Source organism: Equus quagga, chromosome 8 (assembly GCF_021613505.1).
Source record: "Equus quagga isolate Etosha38 chromosome 8, UCLA_HA_Equagga_1.0, whole genome shotgun sequence".
In the NCBI taxonomy this organism is placed as follows: domain Eukaryota; kingdom Metazoa; phylum Chordata; class Mammalia; order Perissodactyla; family Equidae; genus Equus; species Equus quagga.
The window spans coordinates 116,134,195-116,156,527 of NC_060274.1; the positions used below are offsets into that span (position 1 = coordinate 116,134,195).

Below are 22,333 nucleotides of genomic sequence, written 5' to 3' on the forward strand. Positions count from 1 at the left end.
TCACCTGATCTGACGATGATGCCCTCCTCATGCCCCCACTGCTTATCTGGTCCCTTTTCTAGGAACTCAAATTGCTCCCCTGAGCCTCTATGAAACTGTCTCCAACCCTCTATTTCTCTGTCCCTACCCTACTCACCTCCACGCCCCTGCCCTTCTTCCCCACCTGCCATCCCATGGAAAGTCAGGGCCAAAGTCAGAAAATTCTTGCTCTCCAAGGGGGAAAACTAGAGAATGTCCAAATTGAAAGGGACCTTGGAGGTTTTTAAATTTAAAACCAGGCTCCGTGCAGGTACGCAGCACTTCCGAAGAGGAAGTCCTCACTAGTTAAGATACTTAAATGAATTGTTAAGCTGTCATACACTGAACTAAAGGCTTTCTCCTTATAACTTTCACTGGATGGTCGCGGTTCTGGCTTTAGAACTTCTTTGAAGACTATCATAAAGAAGGACTGAGTATTTATTCTCAGATCTTATCACTCCTCTGCTCAAAATCCTGAATCTCACCCGGATGAACAGCTGGCCCTGAGGCCCTCCCTTCTCTGCCCTCCACCCCCCATCTTCCTCCAGCATCATCCCCTCCCCGCCCATTCCTTTGCTCTCTCTGCTCCAGGCACTCGGCCTCCTCAATGCTCGCCATGCACCAGCACACACCTTCAGGAAGCAGTTTTCCCAGACACCTGGGTTAAGAGCTCCTTGACCTTCACTCCCTTGAGATTCAAATGCTACAATATCAGAGAGGCCTTTCCTGACCATCCTATGTAAACAAGCCACTCCACCTGTTTGTTTGTTCTCCTGTTTACGTCAGCTCCCCGAGGGCTGGACCTTTGCTTCATTCACTGCTGCATCCCCAGTGTCCAGAACACAGTACTTGGCACACAGTAAGGACCCCATAAATATTTATTCAATTCCCACCTGCTTCCATCCTCACCCTTCCTCATCACTCACAGACAGATTTGCTTTCTCTCACACTGGCCGGCACATCTAGCTTTCCTACCTAACCAGGTGATTTTGAAGACTGATTCTGACACATGAGCATTCCCTCTCGGCTTTGTGTCCCTTGAGTCTTCAGTCCCTCCATTTCTCCTCCCCTCCTTTCCTCCCTCACACCAGCCTCTTCCTATACTCCCCTTCCTGATCTGCTAACTTCTACCCAACGAAAGTCTTCATAAGGATATGGTCTATGTCACCTTCCAATTTGCTGATAAGGAAGACAAACAGCCACAGCCCTCCTGAAGACGCCTCTCTCCTTTGGCTTTAAGCCAGGATCTACATTCTCTTGACTACCTCTCAGCAAATCCATGCTACCTCTTAACCAGCACTGCTTTCTTCCTATTCACAAAGGATATGTTTAATAATCAGCTCTGGATGTTTTCCAGATATGAATGTCAAGCTTTTCACTTTTCAAAAATCTGTACCACACTTACCTGTCTCTAGTTTTCTGTTGACTCATACTTCACTTTGATGTTCCTTATACTGGTTTTTAACAATCCAAGTGACTTTTATATTTGTTCGAAGATAAACATCAATCCTTCTATTTTCTGGATACATTCTTTGAAATCTGGCCTTACTAGAAAATTCTCTAGTCACTCTCTGTTGTCATTACCTCCCATCTTTGTTTTATTGTTCATCTTTCTTATAGATTGAATTTAAATTTTCTTCTAACTTCATCCTTCACGAACTATATTTATAGTAGAGTCTTCGGCCATGGAGCTTACTTAATTTTTTCCGTGGATTATTTGAAATCCCCCTCCCTAAATTTCTGATACAGGCATAATTATGTTCAGGTGTTACTTGATTTGTTTTTATAACCTTAAAATAGAAATGGTCATTCCCTTCTTAGTTTGGTATTTTGTTTTGTTTTGTTTAGCCTATTTTGCTCATATGTGTTTGGCATACCTATTGAAGAAAGAAAAAAATTAAATGAACAAATGATGACAACATCAAAATAAGAACTTATCACAATCTATTTTCAGCAGAAATAAATTCCTAGAAATCTAAACAGGCGCCCTTATCTCCTTTAAAATTACCAGGTTAAAGAAACCCTCACTTAATCTACCAGCAAGTCTATACCCTGGCTCCCAAAATACTTGTCACTCCCGAATCAATCAGGTCTTTTGACAGGGGAATGTTTTCCTCAGGTATTTATCCTTCCCACACCCAACACAGAAACTGAAGCACCTGGGGCTATGGATCCAACAAATTCAAGAATTTTAAGCCATCCAGACAAACGAGATCATCCAGGTAAAGGCTTTCTGTGGGCCCCCTGCCCCCAAGGAGGGAAAGACAAGGACAGGCGTGATGTGCAAGGCAGGACGCATCGTGGAACTATCTGGACAAACTGCTTCCAAATTCTTCAAATTCTAGACTTTTCTTTAGATCAGAGAAAATCACAAGCCAGCATAGCAGTGAGTAAAATCAAGTTCCACTATGGGGATTATCCAATGGGGCAACAAGATAGATGAAGAAAGTGCCTGTGTGAAGACACTCAAAATGCAGCAAACCCCAAAACCAGAGTTAGATAGACGGACACTGTGGAGGGCAGTGCCCAACTGCGCAGACTCTTGCCAACTGTGTAATCACGTCTTCTTCAGACAGCTAACAATTTTCCTATAAACAGAAAGTTCGTTCTCCTCCCTCTTTCTGTCTCTCAAACACATATCATACACACACAAGCACACATTTTTCACTCATTATAGGAGAACAAGAGTCAAAAAAGACAGAAAAATGTGGAATTCTGCCAGTTTAAGCATTTGATTTTTTTTTTCTTCTAGACTAATGAAATAAAATCAATGACAAAAGCCACTGGATTTCAAGGCTTTGGAGCCTACTTCTGAAATATCAGAATATTATTATTAAAGTGTTAAGAGAACACACAGATGATTAAGCCAATGCTAGTGGTTCTTCTGGAATATTTCCTCGGGCCACCTTACCAGGAACCCTGGCCTCAGAAAGCATTGATTAAACAGTCTTAGAGAAGGAACATGGCCCTTGTGAGGACCTAGGAGCTGAAACAGAAAGCCCTGGGTTCCCATCTGAATGATGCAACTATCTGCAAAGCTGGGCGCCAAGCCACATGCTCTCTTCTCTGGTGAAGTGCACTGACTGGGGTGAGCTCTAAGGTCTTACTCCACTTAAAATTGTCCAATTCTACCTCTGAGGAGGAGCAAAATAAAGTGCTGTTATTTATGCCAAAGTCAGCAACTGGGAGATAAATCCACTGAATCTAGCTTCCTGGTCTAACGCAGAAATTCTTAAACTTTAGCATTATCTCAGTCCATTCAGGCTGCTATATCAAAATACCATAGACTGGGTGGCTGATAAACAACAGAAATTTATTGCTCACAGTTCCAGAGGCTGGGAAGTCCAAGATCAAGGTGCTGGCAGATTCAGTGTCTGGTGAGAGTCCACTTCCTAACAGACAACACCTTCTTACTGTGTGTTCCTATGGCAGAAGGGGCCAGGGATCTTTCTGGGGTCTCTTTTATTTTATTTATTTATTTTTTTTTTTGAGGAAGATTAGCCCTGAGCTAACTACTGCCAGTCCTCCTCTTTTTGCTGAGGAAGCCTGGCCCTGAGCTAACATCGTGCCCATCTTCCTCTACTTTATATGTGGGACGCCTACCACAGCATGGCGTGCCAAGCAGTGCCATGTCCGCACCCGGGATCCGAACCGGCGAACCCCGGGCCACCGAGAAGCGGAACGTGCGAACTTAACCACTGCGCCACCGGGCCGGCCCCTGGGGTCTCTTTTATAAGGACACTAAATCCCATTCACCTCCCAAAGGGCTACCGCCACATGCTATTACATCGGGGGTCAGGATTTCAATGTCTGAATTTGGGCAGGACAAACACTCAGGCCCTCGCAAGCATGTATCACAATCACCTGGAGCTCTATTAAGACACAGATGGCTGGGACTCACCCCTAGAGTTTCTCATTCAGCGGGTCTGGGTGGGGCTCAGGAATATGCATTTCTAACCAGTTCTCAGATGCTGCTGGTCCAAGTAGCACAGGTTGAGAACACTGGGCACTAGGGAAGTGACTTGCTGTTCACTGACGGGATCAGGGACTTAGGGAGCTGGGGTTGGGGGTACCAGCTGACCAAGGCAGGGGAGTCAAAGAAGACACAGACCAGAGAAGAGGGACAAATGTGAACAGCCATGAAATCCTTCCAGAAAGTGAAACCACAGGGCTAGCTGCCTCTTCTCAAATTATATCCTAATGCGTATTACTTTATAATTTGTGAAATAGATTGTATGTTATTTTGATTATACACCTTGCTTAAATACTTTTAAAAACTATGTCCTAATAAGCTTAGATTGCAACTTAACGCTCTTTCAGAAAGCAGGTAAGAACAAAAGCAAATTCAGTCAACAAAGAAAACTGGAAACACATTGATGAACCAGTGCTCAGGAGAAAGGAGTTCTTCTTTGGTTCACCACGTTCTTCCTGGTGTTGAATGCACAGATTTAAGAAGTGTGTGTTGATTCTAGCCATGGCTCAGAAAAGGGAAAGCTTGGAACAAGCTAATCTTTTGGAGAGAAGGGGAAGAATGCATCACTTTTGGCTATAGAAAGTTCAAACTGGAAGTTTTACAAAGAACATATTTTGCCTCAGTTTCGTGTCTCTAGAATGAAAAATAATAATAATAAGGAAATTATAAAAATTAGAGGGAAAAAGGAAGAACCAATGCAATAGGAGAGTCAGAGTTCCCTTGTAAACACTTTTAATTGACCAGCTGCAAGAACTGTCGTTCTGAATCATTTTTCTGCTTCTCTATAATACATATGAGCAGCATGCTCCTCAAGGTAATATCTCTCACTACATACAGATTCTCAAGTATCTGGGAATGGGGGTGCGGAAGGAGAGTGTTATGGACTGAATGTTTGTGCTCCCCCCAGATTTACCCATAGAAGCCCCAACCCCCAATGTGATGGTATTTGGAGGTGGGGCCTTTGGGAGGCAATTAGGTAAACATGAGGTCGTGAGGGTAGGGTCCTCATGATGGGATCAGTGCCCTTACAAGAAGAGATCTGAGAGTTCACTTGCTTGTACTCTCTCTTTCCCTCTCTCTCTCTCTGAACTGGAAGAAATAAACCTCTGTTGTTTAAGCCACCCAGTCTATGGTATTTTGTTATGGCAACTCAAGCTGACTAAGACAGAAGGGGAGTGAATCAAGATCAGCCCAGCAGTTTGGGCTCTGAGCTCATAAGCAAGGTATGATCATCTACAGAGAGACAATTTACCTAACTTCAGGCCAAGTACCCAAGAAGAAAAGAGCCTCTTTAATGTAATAGTCTCATCCCACCAACAGCAGATCTAAAAAGAGAATAAATGGCAGGCTTAGCTTGAATCTGAGCCCCCTCTCACAGCGGATCCTTCCTGGTTCCTTCCCAGTGCTAAGCCAAAAGAAGAGATGCTCCGCATGGTTCAGCAGCATGTCACCCTTGTCATTCACCTGAAGCTGATGGGATAGTTCAGATCAGGCACTTGGATTTTCTTCCAGATCCCAAACCCCATGGCTTCCAACTGGAGTTTTGTTCCTGATTACTGGAAGCTGCCTTACACGTTTCCCTCCCAGTACAGGAAGCCTACCCTGAACTCCATTCTGAAGGATCTTCTTCCATCCACTGACAGGTCAGTCTCAAATTGGCCACCTGCGTGAACTTACAACCATTACCTACCCAGGATTCCCTTCACTGCAGCGCTCCATCCACCTGTTGGGACACTATGTAAATACCTAACTCCACATAAACACTGTTCATTGAGCACTGACTGTGCCAGAGTCTTTGCTTTAACACGTATTATCCCTAATTCTCAATACAATACTCAAAGTAGATATTACTTTTTCCATTTGTGGGTAAAGAACACGAGACGTAGAAAGTGAAATTATTTTCCTAAGATCATACTGCTAGCCAGTAAAGACTTGCTATTTTAAGCTGTCTATCTGACTTGAAAGTCCACAGTCTTTCCAATACACCACAGTGCCATTTCTACGCCATCTTGGCACAGCCTGTCCTTTCCCCATCCTCCACTGCTGATGTCTCCCTAGACTGGAGCTGGTCACTCTCACATCCTCTTAGCCTCATGCTGTGCCAGGCTGTCTGAGCCTCCTCCTACAGGGTCTACGCTAGGTCAGTCTCCCAGTACACCCCCCCTCAACCCCACCACCTGCTCTCTGTCCCAACCCACAGATGAAGCCAATGTGGCAGCTCTCCCCCACCACACCATCAGTCTCCAAGTTGAAGCATAAAATAATCACAGTGCATAAGAACAAGTCTTGTGAACAGTATAGGTGGTGAGGGAAAAGGAGGGAGAAAGGAGAGGAAGGGAAAAAGAAAATGAGGAAGGAAAAAGGAAAGGAAGGAGAAGAAAGAATGAAGAAAAAAAGCAGAGCAAAGGAGACAGAGGAAGAAAGACGATGTGGTGCCCAGTAAAACAACCTGTGTCAAGTGAGGACATTCGAGAGGCTGCTTAGTCGAGAGAGACGGGAGAATCTGGAGCTGCAGCAAAATCTCTGATCTTCTCAGTTAAGCCAAAGCAAACTGCCCCCAGTGTGAGAAGAGAATGTGCATGATATCAAGATCGCAGATCATAAAAGCAATGTCTGATCTTTCAGTGGATACTGGATTTTTAAAAATCCTGCTATAAAGGACATTTGGGGAATGACTGGGGCCATTTGAACGTGGACATATTAGGAAATCACAGTGCATCAATGTAAATTTTTTTGAGCGATATGATTTTCATTGAGGTTGCTTAGGAGTATGCCTTTGTTCTCCAAAGACACCTGCTAAAGTATTTAGAGATGACACGTCATAATGTCTCAACTAACTTTTAAAGGACCAGCAAAGAAAACCAAAATACACACACACATATGCAGAAAGACAGAGGTAAGCTAATATGGTAATATATTAATAACTGGGGACTTTAGTTGAAGGATATATGTCTTCACTGTACTAATTTTACAACTTTCTCAGGTTTGAAATTTTTCAAAAAAAATTTTTTTGCCAAAAAAATTTAGAGGAAAAAAAATGATAAATTAGCCTCAACCTAAGAGGCAAACACTTCCATAAGCCTCAGGACATTTCCATGTACCCGATAAGCTCCTCCTCCTGACCTTGAAGCGCGGGTATGTGGGGAATAAAAGCTCATCCAGCTCTGGATTCAGGCTGCCTGCACTGGATACTGCGTACCACTGATGTGCAGGACAAGCGACTTAACCTCTTCAAGCCTTAGTTTCCTCACCTGCAAATGGGGCCAAAAACAGTACCTAACTCAAGGGGTTGATTGTGAGAGTTAAATGAGAACATTCACAAAGGTTATCATTATCATTGATATGAGAAAGGACAGAATATGTAACACTATCCCCACTTAACCTGCCCAAAGGACAAGGTGACTATTGTGTTTTAGAATTTTCTTTTTCTCTCTTCCTCTTACATAAAACACAGAGAAGCAATCTCAGAAAGATAGCATCTGCCAAAAACCATAGAAATTGGAATCGATCCTACGTCATGTCTTTAACGGGAGAACAGGGTGACGCCTCTTTACCAAATGAAGTTTCTCATAAACTCTGTTTCCTAATTTTACATTCACAGTGAAGCACTTGCAATGGAGAAACGGCAACTGTAAGAAAGAAAAATGAGCCTCCATCTGTGAGGACAGTTCACGGAGTGGGGCAGGGGCTCGGTAGGAAGCCCAAAGTCAAAACAGATCCTTTCTCTTGGCAGGGAAAGCTCAGGCCGAGGACCTGGAGAGCTGGCTTCTCCCTTCCCCACAGTAACTGCCTTGATGACTGAGAGTGTGGCCCAGACAGAGCACATTCCACAGGGCCGGAGCGTGGGCGTGGGGCCAGCAGCCGTTAAACACCACTTTTGTATCCTCCAGCAAGAAAGAATGTCTGGAACCAACAGCATGTGCCTTGTTCTAAGAACAGATTTCTCCTCTGGCTATTTCTCCAGCCTACAGAAGAACCGTTATGCAGTGCATATCCACCTATGCCGCACTGACTTTATAACTGTGTGTCTCGGCATGAGACACAGCAGAATATCCACACTTCTAAAAAGTCTTGAGTACGCTTCCAGCATCAGGAGGAACGTACTCCCTGAATTCAGTTAACAGGAATACTGAAAGATACACAACTTTGAAAGAAAAAATCAAGTCTACACAGAGCCTAAAGTTGCCCATTTATTCCCAGAATTTGAGTTACATATTTAAACAAAAAAAGTTTTGGAAGACATCTCAGTTGTTCCACAGGACACTAAGGGAAGCTGCATACCCCACAGAACTCGCTCGCTCTGCTGCAATGCTGTGACGAGTGGGCCACACAGAACTCACAACCTTACTCTGTGCAACCGGAATGCCCTCCAAGGGGTCTCACTCCCATTGCAAACTCTCTTACCACACGTTCTTCTGCCCTTAATCACGGACTTCTCTGGACAGTCACAAAAAGCCACAGAATGTTTATAATACATATTCTGTCCCTTTTCACCTTTCTAAAATTATTAAAAATTAAGCCAACTTATTTAAAAGAGAATAAAAAGGAATATAATCTAAAATTTTAACACTTGGATATTTAGTTAAGAAATACAAACATACACAAAATTAATAATACATAGGCATTAAAAAGCAATAGATAAGTATTAAAATAAGAAAAATGTCTATCATTGAATGTGAGTATGACACAAAAGCTATAGGAAAAATATGAATTATGGCTATATAAAAGAAATATTCATGGAAAAATGTCTGAATGCTGATTAAGCATAATAACAGTTCTTGATAAGAAAAAGCAAAACAATGAATCTAGAATAAGGGTAGATTTCTTATTTTGAATTCCACAGTCATCTAAGGGAACTAAACACCAGGTCTCTGTAATATTCATTCATAAATCCTTATGGATCAATTAACACAGGGAGAATTTTCACATCAGCAAGTTCCCATATGGACACCCGGGCAACACAGTCGTCCTGTTTGATTTGGGGAATGTCCCAAAATGCCAATGCAAGGAGAGAGGCTTCAGAGCCTCTGTAAAAACATTTACACATGGGAAAACACGCGCACACACACACACACATACACACAACAAACCCACACCAGAAAATTGAAGAAATAGGCTAGTATGAAGGACTGAAATGGTTTGAAATTCCTCAACTAATCATGGACTTAGTCATAGAAGCCTTGGGTCCTAAGGGGTGGAGATCCCGGCTGTGCTCTGAATCCATAAGCTCATGGTGGGTGTGTGCTCAAAGCGGAGAAACTTTTACTAAGTCGGCTAAGAACTACAGCAAGGAACACTCGACAGAGTTTCCTAGACAGTGACCCACAGGGGCCTGTTCTCTTTGAACACGATGGAGAGCCACGTGGCCCTTGGGAGCTGGAAGAAAGCACAGCTAGAGCACATTAGTCTACTGTGTTCCTCCGAGGGAGCAAGGACAAGGTAACGGGAGACGTCCTAAAGTCAAGAAAGCAGCAGCATAGGGCCCATCTGACACCAGCTACATTTCTCTGCTCTGAGACTTACTATGGTGGATCTGAGACATTAGAAGGGACAGGCTTTTTCTCCTAATGCCATGCAGGCAAAATGTGAGAAGGGCAAGAGGCGTCTCAGTCAGCCAGAGCTTTACAATTCAGTCTCCAAACCCTCCTCTAAAAAACCCATTTCTATTGATTAAACAATTACTCATACAGAGTTTCTAATTAATGACTCTCCTATCCATATTCACAGTTAAATTCTCCAATAGTTAATTATGCAAGTTTTCACAAGATTTCTAGCCGTCCAAAAACATTTTATGAGTTGGCGCTGTATGTTCTGAGGAGCATTTCCAAACCAATGATTGCTCATCAATGACTCTGCTGGGGCAAAGCCAGAGTCAGCTGGGAATGAGAAATGATGGAAGAAAGAACCAATCAGAGGCAGAAATATGCATACTATAAAATTAGAAATAAAAGAAATAATGCCAAACATCTGCCTTTTTTAAAAACCAACCTCCTTGTGTAAAGAATTGTGAATAAAAAGATTTGTCATACCTACCCCATTGAGGTAATTCACTGAACCAATATTTCTGAGTACTGCGTACTGGGGTACAATGGTGATGCAAAGCAAACAGATCCTTTCTCTATTGGGACTTACACTAATGAGACAGAAGATGTCAATCAATCAAAATAATGAACATAAAATACAAAATGTTGTAACTCCTCTGAACTAAAAGAACCCAGATCTCTAAGAACAGGGAGAGTTTCCTTAAGGCTTAAGTCAATCTAAAGGATAAACAGCAGTTAACTGGGAAAAGAGGAGGGGGAGGAGGAGGGTTCCAGACAGGGGGAATAGCATGTCCAAAGGCCCTGTGGCAGGAAGGAATATATTTAAAGAACTTAAAAAGACGACAGTGGTTCTTATGGCTGGAGCATAGATTGCCAGGGAAGAGGTATACAGAGGTCAAACCACAGAGGGAGCTGAAGGCCTTCTTAGGGATTGTGCTATTATCATGTCAGCAATATAAAGCCATTGAGGGGTTTAAGGAATGACAATGACCTAATCATATTTGCATTTTGTAAAGATTTCTCCTAAATTTGGGAATGACAAGAAGGAGAGAAGACAACATAGATGTGAGGACAGTTGATAATAGGTTACTGCAGTAGTCCTGGTAAAAGATGGGGATAGCATTGTCCTAATGAGGCAACTGAGGAGATGGAAAGTGGATGGAGTCAAGACATTTAGGAGGAAAAGGTCCATAGGACTGAGTGACAGATTGGATATGAGGGTTTAGGGAGAGGATGACGTCTAGAATGGCTTCTAGGTGCCTGGCCTGCTGGAACGGATGGATGACTGCACCATTTGCTGAGATAGGGAGCACGCTTGGGGTGGAACCTGGGGAGAGAAGCATCATAAGCTCAGTCTTTGATGTATTTTGTTGAGGAAACTTTGAGACAGCCCAGTGGAGAGACAAACTGGCAACTCAGGTCATGGAGAGAGATCCAGGCTAAAGATGTAAGTTATTGGCTTATCATAATATAGATGGTAATTGAAATGACAGAAGTTGCCCAAGAGAAGGTTCCAGAGTGAGAAGAGCTGACATTTCAGCATGGAGCCCCGAGACACTTTTAGAAGGTTGTATGACTCAAAGGAGAACACGGATGTGAATGGATTTTATAAACTGTAAAGCACTATAAAATTAGTTACTATAAACACCAAAAGGGCTTGGAGGCTAATATCTCTCTGTATTTTATAGGTGTAGAAACTGAAAGAAAGGTTACAGATCAAGCTCAACAAGGCCGGTAGTTGTAACAGACAGGACCGGGCAGGAGTTTAATCCATATCAAAGCTCCAAAAAGTCTAGCAGAACAGACTGTCTGAGTTCTCTGTGAGCCCAAGAGGCTCTGGGAAGTGGCCTTAGAGTTACTCATAATCAGCAGGGTATTTCTTTTCCAGAACCCACAAATGAGTCCCGGACTTAGGCCTCTGCAATAAGCTGGCTGCAGCTCCCAGGGGACTGGCTGACACACTGTAACCTCACATCTGCAGGATTCCTGCCCTTCTCCCTCCCTTAAAGGGCCTTTGTCATTTGTTCCCCAGCCCCACAGGCAGGACAGAAGGGCCTTTACTTCTGTACTCCTCAAGAGCCGAACGAAGTTGGGGGAGCAGGGAAGGTAGAGAGAGACTTTATTCTGCGCATTTCAGGGAGGACTGCACCCATGAGTCAGTGAGAAGCGAAACACGAGCACCACACAACCCACTTCTCGAGGCCTCGTCATCTTCTACTGCCTCTACACCCAATTTTAAAATAGCAGGAAAGAGAGGGGCAACCAAGCCTTGCACAAAACAGCTTTTATTTCTCCCTTAGGAAAACTGTTTTCAACTATATTCATTTGCTGGAATTAAAAGTGATTTCACCCTCCAAACAGTGACCTTAGAATCATTCTGTCCAGCTGCACAAATGAAATGCAATTCGGAGCAGGCCATTGGGAAAGGCACTGAGTGGGAGGTTGGACCAGATGACCCTCGTTGGTTTCTCCAGCTCCAAGATTCTTCTCCCATATGGAAGAACCAGATGTTCCTATATAAGAGTCAGCATCTTTCAAAAACATCTATTTTCTCTACACTAATATGTGAAGCAATGGCACTCAGAATTCCAATTAATCAAGTTTTGAGTTCGACATGGATATTTTATCAGCCCAGAGTTTGCTCTCACCAACTTTCTCTCTGGGGTCTTCCTGGGGTTGCTTTCATAAATGTACAATGGCCGCCCAGCCACCAGGCAAGTACTGAAAGCTGCTGACCCTACACTCTTTTCCCACAGCACAGATGCAGGCTCTCTCTACCCATCTCCACCATCAAGCCTTGGGTGGCATCAGCCCCAAATTAATCATCTGGAGAAGTGTGGAAGGATTTTTTTCCAACATTCTACTTTGAAAAATGTAAATCAGAGCAGAGTTGAAAGAATTTTATAATGAATACTGTATGCCTACCACCTAGGTTCTACCCTTAACATTTTATTGTTTTTGCTTTATCACAAATCTATCCACCAGCTATTCATCTATCACTCCACTTTACTTTTTACGTTTTACATGGTAAATTGCAGATCTCAGTACAAATACAAATCTGATCTGGGGACTACATAAAAAATTCTTATGCCTCATCTCCAGAAATTTTGATTTATCCTTGAATGGGGTTCAGGCATCAGTATTTTTTTAAATCTCCCCAGGTAATTTGAACGCGCAGACAAAGGGAGAGGCGAGAATGCACCTGCTTCCCATGAGCCATGACGGGTGGGAGAGGGAGAGGCCAGAGGGTGGAGATGAAAGAATGCCACAAGCTATGCAGCCTGCAGCTCTCAGTCTTCTTCTATACGCACACCGACGCACACAACCGACAAACGCAAAAGGCAAAGGATGCAGGGGTGGGGTTGGAAAGACTCGCCTTAGAACTGAGGCTGCAGCAGGAGAGACAGCTCTAGAGACACTCCCTGAGCTTACACACTGGCCCATCGCCCCTGCCTGGCTACACGCCTCCATCCTTGCCAGTTTCCTTCTCCCCCTCATGCTGCCTCCAATCTACAGGGGAAGGCTGCACGGAAATGAGGCTGCAGGTCTTCTCAGAATTCTAGATTCTTCTCAGAATCTAGGGAGAAAGGAGGCCCAGCAACAAATCCTCCTACGTTTTTTAGTCCAGATAATCCAGAAGCAGAATGCTCCAGTGGTAGCAGCCACTGAAGCAGCAGCACCTCCATTTCTGCTCTCATAGAGACCCAGAGCACACACGTGAAATGATTACGTGACAGCACAAAAATTGCAAAATGAAACTGTGGGGACAGATAATACCTATAGGAGTCCAGAAAAAGGAATGACAGATAGTGACTATCTTGGTATAGATAAGCCAGATTCTTGGGAAGAATCTTGGTATAACCCACTGGGCACCTAATCAAATAATTAGTAGCAGTATCAGAAAAGCCTGGATGTTAATTTCCTGTAGAAGACAATAGATAGCAACACCAATAAACCTTGGTTTAAGAAGTGTAGCAGCAGTACCCGGCAGTGTCTTTTAATTTGAACTTAATACCTTACAATTAGAGGGCATTCTTACCCTTTTCTAAAATGATTCCACATAAATAATCTCATTTAATCCTCATATCAACTCTGTAAAATCAGTGGGTATCAGGGTCGGCCCCACAGCCCAGTGGTTAAGTTCGCGTGCTCCACTTCGGTGGCCCAGGGTTTCACCAGTTCGGATCCTGGGTGCAGACATGGCACTACTCAACAAGCCATGCTGAGGCGGCATCCCACACAGCACAACCAGAAGGACCTACAACTAGAATATACAACTACGTACTTGGGGTACTTGGGGGGTGCGCTTTGGGGAGAAGAAGAGGGGGAAAAAAAAGATTGGCAACAGATGTTAGCTCAGGTGCCAATCTTAAAAAAAAAAAATCAGTGGGTATTATCATCCCACTTTATAAATGAAGCAAATAAGGCCAAGATAAACAAAATTAAATTAGAGACTATCGAGCTCAATGAACCCAAAATGTAAATGAGCTGACTTCTGACCACATTTTTGTAATCTGAAAGCGGTTTACAGAAAAATTGAAATCAAAGTCAAATAGGATAAGCTCTCTCAAAACAGACTTAACAATAGAAAAGATGAGCTTGAAAAGCAGTCAGGACAAAGCAAATAAAATGTCCTGAAGCCATTTCTGGTTCTAACCCCGGAAGCATTTCAGATGGGTGCAGAAACAGCACTCTTTTTATGAAACGCAGATAAACTTCAACCTGGGAGGGCCGTGCCTCAGTCTGGGATGATGTCAGCTCAGTTTACACAGGTTAGAGCATCTGTTAAAGTTCTGTGAATTTCGGGAGAGTCCAAGCTTTATCTCTGAATGGCCTATAAGACAGCTGGGTTTTTTTTTCCTTAATATGTTGGTGGAGCATAGGGGGGCAACTCTTAAAAAGCAAGAGATTTACACAAAAATCTGTATTTCTGGCTTATTTTAAAGCCAAATCACCTGCCAGTATTGAGTCCAAATTCCTGTCTGGCAAGCGTCTGTTGGAGCTGAGTGACTGCTGCTTCCTCTTAACAGGTCCCGAGCTCTCCCACTCTCTCCAGTCCCTCCTGCTCCCTGCTCCCTGCTCACTAACTCTGATCAGCCTCACTCCTTGACCTGCCTGACGCCTGAGCTCAAGTCAACCTAAAGGCAGATGGTCCAGGAAGGCGGTAATGGTCGGCCCTGATGCTATGAAAGTTAGTAAATCAGGTCTCACCGTTTTCAAATAATGGGGAGTAGGAAAGAATGTAGGACTCCGTTCAGGCAATGATACTGGGGATCAGGAAGCTAAATGATCCAGTCCATCCATTGTTATTCCCACCGAGTGAAGAGGAACGAGGCCTGTTCGAGTTAGGGCAGCAGGGGTGACTCAGTGAGGCAGGGGGCCGGGGCCCTATGAAGTCTGTGCCTCCCTAAGCCCCAGCCCACGGCAGCACTGACAAACAGTTGTGGAATGGAGACTTGGTGACAATCATGGAGACACGGGCATTCATTGTACCAACTGCCTGGGAAGACAACTGAGCAGCAAGTGAGGCGAAGGGCACTGATGGCATCTCAGAGGTTACTGGAGAACTCAGAAGTTGTGAGACAAAACTCGAGAATCACAATAAGAGGAGTAAATGATGCCACCCTGGGAAAAAGAAAATTTGAAACAGTGGTATCTTAAGTGCCAAATCTGAGGAAGTGGCAATGTCTGCCTGGAGTGCCCTGCTGAGAGAGGAACTAGGGTCCAGTGTGAGCTCAGAAGGTAAAAGAGCCAGGTTCAGAAGGAGGTGTCTGCTGCAGGCAAGGGAAGGAAGAAAAACGCCCGTGCTGTGCACCTGTCATCTCTGCTCCAATCGTCCCAGGTCGAGCATGTTTTATTCATGACCTTTCATGAAACTTTTGTTTTAGTCTGATTTTCCTACTTCCACCCGACAGGGTCAGGGCAGGGCAAACTCTGCTGGGTTGACCAGGCACAGCACCCCGAGGTCAGGCCGTCAGGCCAAGATACCCCAAAGCACAGGCTGCAACCTGTCCCACTGGCCTCTAATTTCAGAATAGGATTGCTGCCCAGATCCTTGCACCCCTGTCAGTGGAACATGCTGGACTCCCAAGTGGATGGTATAAAAGGGATTAGTCAGGGGGCTGGCCCTGTAGCTGAGTGGTTAAGTTCGCACACTCCACTTCGGCGGCCCAGGGTTTTGCTGGTTCAGATCCTGGGCGCGGACATGGCACCGCTCATCAGGCCACAGTAAGGCGGCGTCCCACATGCCACAACTAGAAGTACCCACAACTAAGATATACAACTGTGTCCTGGGGGGCTTAGGGGAGAAAAAGCAGACAAAAAAAAGAAGATTAGCAACAGTTGTTAGCTCAATCTTTAAAAAGAAAAAAAAGGGATTAGTCAGGAAGGGAGGGAACAGGAAGCTTAATCCAGATATAGAACTGACCCCCTAGAAAGGTTCATGAGGGGCCCAGTTTCCTGGGCTCCATCTAGCTTGACCTGGCATGGGTACTTGGTGCAGTGTGGCAGGGTGGGGATCCAGTCGGCCTCACAGGAGGGGCAGCAGGACACTCTAGCCAGGAGTTCTTAGACTTGAACACACAGGAATCAGATGGTGAGCCACTGATCCTCAGATCACCATCGAGAAAGTCTGGGGTGGGGCCTGAGATTCTGCAGCTGTGACAAACTCCCAGGTGATGCTGATCCTGCCAGTCCGTGGACATTTTGAGTAGCAAAGCCCCCAACCAGCAGTTCTCAACCTCAGTTTCATTTTGGAATCACCAGGGAAGCTGTTAAAAAATCCTGCTGCCCAGGCCTCATCTCAGAACCAATTAGATCAGAAGCTCTGGGGCTGGGATTCAGGCATCGATATTTTTTAAGCTCCCAGGTCATTATAAGGTGCAGCCAAGATCAAGAACCATTGCTCTAGGCAGTAGACGTGGTCGCAGCAGGAGCCTCATGGTTCCAGGGGGTTCATCTGGCCTGAGGCAACTTGGGGGTGACGTCAGCCAAGCAGGTGACCAGAGGCCCAGTTATGAAGAACTCAGATGGGGGGCCACACCCCTAGGCCTGGACAAACACAACTGGAGAAAGGGGCAGGAATGTTTTCTGGTGCCCAGGGCTTACCCTAAGCATCAAAGACACCAGTAGGGGCTGGCCCAGTGGCGCAGCGGTTAACTGCCCACGTTCCACTTCAGTGGCCCAGGGTTCGCCGGTTTGGATCCAGGGTGAGGACACAGCACGGCTTGACAGGCCATGCTGTGGTAGGCGTCCCACATATAAAGTAGAGGAAGATGGGCACGGATGTTAGCCCAGGGCCAGTCTTCCCCAGCAAAAAGAGGAGGATTGGCAGCAGATGTTACCTCAGGGCTAATCTTCCTCAAAAAACAAAAAACAAAGACACCAGTAAGAGCAAACCTAGATCCAGATTTCCCCAACCAGGGGACCAGGTTCCTAAAATACACGACTAGGCTTGCTCAGAGAGGCCCCAGAACTGGTAGAGTTACAGGCTGGAGGCTCTCAGTATTTCAACTAAGGGGGAAAACAAAACCAAGAAAGGCAAAATAGGAAAGAATTTTTCCACTGTTCGCCAATAAAATTCCTCAGTGACCTCTAAGCGTGCCTAGCTCCTCTCCTGGCTCCTCCTGCGCTTCATACATGGGCCCAGTTGCTCCACAATGTGACCCCTCCTGTGCCCCCACCTGCTCCATACATTTGGAAAGTCAGTTCTGCAGCTTCCAATCCCCCCAAAGACCCTTAATGATGCACACCATTAATGTGACAACCTCCAGGAAACCATCACCGGCTGGGGAGCACAAGTCCTTGCAACAAGGCAGGAGAATCTAAGACCAGATTCCAAACCCAGAGCTGAGGTTCTCACTCCATCAGGGCTGAGCCAAGTTCTAGAAAGATGGCAGATTTAGAGCACAGTCAGAGAAGGGAAAGGCCCAGGAGAGAGAGAGAAAGGAGGAGAGCAAAGGACACAAGAATGGAAAAACAGGGACAGGAAGGAGACAAGAGGGAAGCCGGGGTGGGGACAGGCGGGATGGAACCCAAGCAAATGCTCCAGCATCCTTCAGGGATTGTGCCGGGCCAGGAGTGAGCCAGCGCCAGGCTGAGACCAGACTCTAGGAGGGTTTGTGCTTTTAAAATGTATTTATGTTTACTATGTTTCAAAAATGATTTAAACAGCTTAAAGGAAACATATATGAGGTCAAACAAAATTCAAAATGTATGTAGAGAAGAATGCGATGGGGGGAGGACCGGGGAGCAGAGAAGGAGAAAAATTAAGGGTGAGCTATGGTTTAGCTCATGAATGAAAATGTAGGCCAGAGCCCTCCATTTAAGGTCAGAAAAGACAGCTTAACTTTTGTCTACTTTGAGTCCGTATCTTGAGAATACTACAAAATGACTTTAATAAGCAAGATTTTTTTTTGCTTATGACATAAGCCACTCATTTCTTAAGCAGTCTCAAAAAAAAGGGGAGTTTATTCCCAAAAAACAAAGACGAAGCATTAACTTTAGGGGGCAAACAGTCCAGGATTCAGGTGAAGAGCTCCCTTTAGTTGAGCTCCTCTTGAGAGTGGGACCCCCATGATGAGATTAGCACCCTTATAAGAAGAAAAAGAGAGACCAGAGCTCACTTTCCCCACCATGTGAGGACACAGCGGGAAGGCAGCCATTCGCAAGCCATGAAGAGGCCCTCAGCAGGAGCAGAATTTGCCAGCACCCTGATCCTGGACTTCCCAGCCTCCAGAAGGTGAGAAATAATATCTGTTGCTTAAGCCAGCCAGTCCATGGTATTTTGTGATGGCAGCCCAAGCTAAGACGGCTAGGTACTCTCGATGCCAAATACCATCCACCTGGTCCACTGTGGGGCTAAGAGCCTCTGAGACACTGCTCCCCTCATTTTTGCCTTCTCTACCACACATCCCTAAGGCAAGGCTGGAGAAGGCCCTGGAGCGCTATGGGACACACAGATCCAGCACTGAGGAGACAGACTGAGCCCCCAAGGAAGGAATCTCAGACAGGAGAAGCAAGAGCAGAAACGCAAGGTCAGGGCCAGCAGGCAGTCCTAGGAAGGGAAGAAGAGGATTGAAACCCAAAATCCAAAGGGAAAGCTCGTCCAGAGTTAGTGGTCTTTCAATATGTTCCAATAAACGAGGCCAACTTAATACTCCCTGTGCACACAGCGAGGAATCCATAATCACTGTCGATTCAAGGCTGCTCTTCTAAAGAAAACACCCCGGGCTGCAGGCTGGTGTGATTAAATGGCTCCAACCAGACAAGGCTGCTTACTCTTAAACCAGTGTTTTTACACACCATCGCTCTCCACCAAATAATAAATCTTTACAAATCCCTGCTCACAGCCAGTTCCTCCAAGTCGCCCTCCCGGCCTGGCTACTTGGTCTGCCATGGGCTTTCTTCCTTGTTAGCACGCATCTCCGCTTTGTCTCACACAGGCCATTGTTCGGGTGGCCCTGCCAGGCTTGGCTCCTCAAGGGTAAGGCTAAGTCTTCTACGGCTCTTGTGATCCCTCCAGGAGGCCAGATTCCAGGTTCTGCACTCAGAGGCAGCCCAGGAATTATTGTTGGCTGGCTGCTTTTCCTGAGAAAGCATAATCAGACCTTTGATTGCCATACACACACCGCCCATGTGCCTGCCACTCTCGTCTCCAGTGAAAGGGACTTCTTCACAGCCCACTCACATTCCGGCCACAGTTTACACATCAGGGGATGAGCAGCCCAGCCCAGGAGTGCCGAAAAGTGCAACGGGGGTTTTTGGCACACTGAGCAGAAATAGTAGGAAATAAACACTTCCCTTATGGGCGTCATGAAGGGGTTGTGCTCGACCATCTCAAAGGTCCCTACCAGACCTATGATCCTATAAGTTTGGGAAGGTGTCATTTTGTAGTGTAGCAGACACTGCTACTTGACCACTCAATATCCACCCTGCCTCCCTCCTCATTAACGGACATACCAATCTTGTTCAGGGTAGCAAGGTTTGCAGCTAAAACACTCACCTTGTGCCCTCTCTCGCAGTGAGCAGTGGCCAGTGGGACCTGAGAGGAATTCGGCTTAGAGGTTAGCTTTTCTAATACAGGTACTACCCCACTTTGTCCTCCCATTTCCTCCCTACTGGGGAGGCTGATGTTATGCTGGAGGTGAAGCAGTCATTTTGCAGTCATGAGGCAATGGCCATGAAGACAAAGGGCTACCTGCTAAAGATGGCAGAATAAAAAGGTGGGACAATCCTGAGCCCCACCAGCACCATTCAATCACTACACCGGCCCCAGAAGGCCTAGCTCAGGACTTCTTGATTCATAACATAAGCTTCCAGGGTTAAATTATTATATTTTGAAGCCAAGTGATCTATATACTTGTAATCTTGAAACTTTTGTTCTTAGTTTTGTTTTGATTATTTTCTTTTTTTCTAAAAGCAAATTTGGCTCAGGTAATGGTTTCTCAAAAGGGCAATGAAAAAAAAAAATCAACCCACCAGGATATTTTTCTTTTGGTTGGCAAACACCAAAGAACAAACTTCTCCACGGAAGTCGTCAGCATTTCATGAAAAAACCAACGAAGGGCTAACGGGTCTCTGAAATTGCCAGCTGTTTTGCAGAAATGCAGCTCCACAGAGAAGAACCATCAGGGACTCGTTCAAACTCGTTAGCCTCTATAGCTAAGGAGTTTCTCTCTTTGGCATTCACTCCCATTATCAGCAATGTTTTTTTTTTGGTTTAAAATAAAAATGCATAACTTCCAGCAGGGTTGGACATTTGGGCACCAGTTTCTAACAGCTCTTTCCCAAAGCCGTACTGAAATGGCCGAAGTAACAACAAGGTTACAGAAGGGGGTCCATCCACATGCTAGAACCTACATGCAACTTCTGTGCATAGAATGCTGCTGATCCAGATGAAAGGAAGGCACAGAAGAGCAACTTAGAACCCTGCTTCCCAAGGAAGCAAACTCAGAGGAGGTTCTCTTGCTAAACTCTACTTATATCAACTACGTTAGAAGGTCAAAGGCTGAACGTAGCTCAGGCCGTGGGTCAGGGGAGCGTGTGGCTTAAATGCCCTTTGCTGCAGCTTATCCACAGCACCCAAAGCTGCTCTGTGGGGAAGGCCCAGGGGCCGAGCAGTGCCCAGCAGACGGAGAGCCCTTCAGGCTCATTCCAGACACTGTGGGCAGGGCCCCACTGGGGCTGTTCCCCACCACACTTCCCATTTCTTCCCAACTCTCCCCGTGTGAATGGAGTCCTAAGCCTATCACAATTAGCCCCAGAAATGCTATTTATATTAGAAAAACAATGAAAACGATCTCAATGTCTAGTTACAGATGGTTGGTCCAGGGGATGGCAGGGACAGGGAATGGGCCAACCCCTTCTCGTCTTCCCTCTCGTGACCTGAAGAAGGTTAACACCTGCCGCCAACCCACCCCCTCAAAACCTACAAAGAATTTCAGTTCCACAGAAGCAGGTGCCTGAAAACTCGAAGCACGAACTCAGTCATGCAAATCAATACCGGCCTTGGAGCCTAAAAAGATTCAGGCAAGAACTAAAGAAACTTTTAGGGGTTTTTTTTCCCCTAAATATCTGGTCGCAATCAGGCCACATCAGGGTAAAGGTGATCAAAAGCTACAAACTCCCAGTTGTAAGGTAAATAAGTCCTGGGGATGGAATGTACAGCATCGTGACAATGGTTAACAATACTGCATTGTATATTTGAAAGTTGCTAAGACCGCAGATCTTAGAAGTTCTCATCACAAGGAAAACAATTTGTAACTATATGAAGTGATGGGTGTTAACTAAACTTAATCAAATAACAAATAAATTAGGCTTACATTAGAGAGGCTTTATTCTATCTACTACTATTTCCTTAAATTTAGAATTCAGCAAGAGTTTTCTTCCTATACCTCTCTGAAATTATTGGAGTAGAAAAATGGAGGCCAGGAACCCAATATCTCCTTAGAGGCCATGTACCAGGCACGGAGATAGACACTTTATTTACATCATGTCACTCATCTTCCATCATGGCCCTGTGGAATAGCCTCAGAAAGGTACCCAGTCACTCATTCACCCATTCATTCAGCAAATATTTTCTTGGACACCTATGATGTGCTCGGCACTGTTCTGGCAGCTTCCCAACAAGGCTGCGTACAGAGTGCCCCAAGCGGAGGCTGAGCCAACAGAGCCCCTGGGTTGTGATCAGCCTCATCCGTTACTTCAACACACAGGGTGGATACCACCGTTAGATATGAGGGCCATGTTGACAGAGCCAGAAAGCACTAAATAAATAATTTGTTGGTGGTGATAAGGGCTATGAAGTTTGTGCTGACTCCAAAATCTCGGCTTTTTCTCCCAACACTCTCCCACCATGGTTGAGCAATCAGCAGACAGCAGGACATTCAGAATCCCACAACAGAAAGAGGAAGGGTAAGAATAAGAAGGCTAAAAATTCACCAGGCTCAATCCACTCAACCATCCCACCCCTCAGCTGGGCCAGGCTTAATTTCAGTTTCCTCCTATAAGTCTGTATTTAAATAAAAAAAGAAACACTGGGTTTCGACCCACCTCATGTTCCTCCATATGTAAACACAGCTGAAAAACCAAATGTTTTTCTGGCTGCTACTTTTCTGCCTCTTTCTCATCACACATGAAAATGCTTACATTAAGATTTCCGGGGTCGCTGGAGCCCTTTGGTTAGAACATGAGGTCCTGGAGCCCAAGGCGGGCAGGTCTGTCTCCATCTGGGTTTGGTCTCACCTCCTCGGCCTCCTCAGCCCGAAGCCCCAGGCCTTCCAGCTGCTCCCAAATGTGG

General features: G+C 45.3%; 1 protein-coding gene across 2 annotated transcripts in view; it reads right to left on the minus strand.

The window, feature by feature from the left end:
- The window catches only part of CREB3L2 (cAMP responsive element binding protein 3 like 2), a 111,188-nt gene that overhangs the window by 75,526 nt on the left and 13,329 nt on the right, over window positions 1-22,333 (minus strand). The window contains exon 1 of one of the 2 annotated variants that reach the window (XM_046670597.1): window positions 22,183-22,290. The exons of the other annotated variant lie outside the window; for it this stretch is intronic. The gene's annotated coding sequence lies outside the window, so the exon portion shown is untranslated. Of the gene's footprint in view, window positions 1-22,182; window positions 22,291-22,333 lie in introns of those variants that run through there. 2 annotated transcript variants of the gene reach the window in all.